The sequence below is a fragment of the Vicia villosa genome, linkage group LG1 (assembly GCF_029867415.1).
Source record: "Vicia villosa cultivar HV-30 ecotype Madison, WI linkage group LG1, Vvil1.0, whole genome shotgun sequence".
NCBI classification, from domain to species: domain Eukaryota; kingdom Viridiplantae; phylum Streptophyta; class Magnoliopsida; order Fabales; family Fabaceae; genus Vicia; species Vicia villosa.
Window position 1 is genome coordinate 109,866,611 of NC_081180.1, and position 1,742 is coordinate 109,868,352.

A 1,742-nucleotide genomic window follows, 5' to 3' on the forward strand; every position below is an offset into this window, starting at 1 on the left:
ATTTGCATAAGTCGCGAAACGTTTATGTAAAGAGGGGAGCTGTTCGCTATTTTCTCAGGCGCGTTTGCTACGAACGGTTCTATGGCAAAACCGTAGCTAAATACGCAGGTTTTGTTTGGCTTAATGGAGAAGACGGTGAGGTGTCGCCATACTAGTGGGGCATTTGAATTCGCGCGCCTGGTTGTTGGATTAGCTGGCAAAAAGCGTAGATTATCTTTGTGTTGCGTGTTACAAACAAACATGTCAACTGGTTGGGATGGTGAAGCGCGCGTTTGGTAAGCCCAGGGTCCGGGGTTCGATCCCTGGCCCTCACACATTTATTTTTCTAAAAATCTCTTTCATGATCCTATGCGCCTACATCTCTGTAGCTTATCATGGTCCCTCAGACCAGAACCCTAGGATTCCCATTGACTCAGATCTAACGTCCCTAATCTGATAGCCCTATAACATGTACCATACTGACCACCACACAAAATCCAAACCCTAATAAAACTTAAATAATCTTTATTATTCATTTAAATTAAAATACTTTTTTAGTATATTTATTTATATAATAATTATTTTTTTCAAATAAATTATTATATGATATTTATATTAAAAATACAATTTATTGTTCGCGCCGATTAAATCGATTAATCGATATGGGCAATAATGATTTTAATTAAAATGTTTATTTAATTAAAATAAAAATACTAATAATTTCTATTTAGTTAAATGGTTGCAACTATTTTTATTAGTTGTGATGATTAACTTTCTCATTTCCTCGATTTCTAATTTGTTATTATTTGTAATCGAATCAATCGGTTATGAGGGGTAACAATACGAAATAAAATTCACAAAAATAATAAAATACAATAATCCGTTATTAGTGATAATCGAATCAATCGATTTGAATTGGTAATGGTACAAAACCCCTAATCTTTTGACTATGGTGATCAAACCCATTGATCATTGCGGTTGATTGTGCCAAATCAGGGTTGTACGCCCAAATAAATATTCAAAACACACTAAAAACACTTCAATCAAATCATGGATTTTTATCCTAATTCAAAGCTGCGATAGGCAAATCAAAAAGCCTAAAAACAACTTCAAAATACAAAATCAAATTCAATTCAAAGGCGTACAACCTTGCCCGAACTACGTAGACTCTGATCCTCCCTAAGGAGGTACGTAGGCACTTGGAAACAAGGCGAGTCCCCCTCTTCAAAATCTCAATCATGTCCTTATAATTCTGTTTGCCACATTTCTTTACAAACCCTGCCATGCAACCCTAATCTTTGAACATTAGCCTTTAGGAAAGGGTTGAGGGTGCCTAACACCTTCCCTCGACCTGAATATAGTATCTTACCCCGATCTCTCAACTACGTAGGGTTTCCTATTCGCCCTTCAGAATAGGTGGCGACTCTCTAAGTTAAATTTTTAGGCAGGTTGCTACACATCCCATGAGTGAAAAGAGATCCTATTGGGGAGAAGGAATCAACAACTTCTGTTGCAGCAACAGGAACAACATCACCTTCCTTCCTTAATACCGTCTTCAGAACTTCCATGACCAAGCTCAATTGAGTCTTCAACCGACTATTTTCCTCCTTTAGTGCATCCTGATTATGGACCAAGTCTTGCATCTCCAACATAAGATGACCCATTTGTTCCCTCATCTCATCCATTTCCTCACGGAGTTGTTCCATAGTTGATTTTGGAGTCGTGGCGGTGAGAAGTCAAATTTGTTGTTGATCTTGAAATCT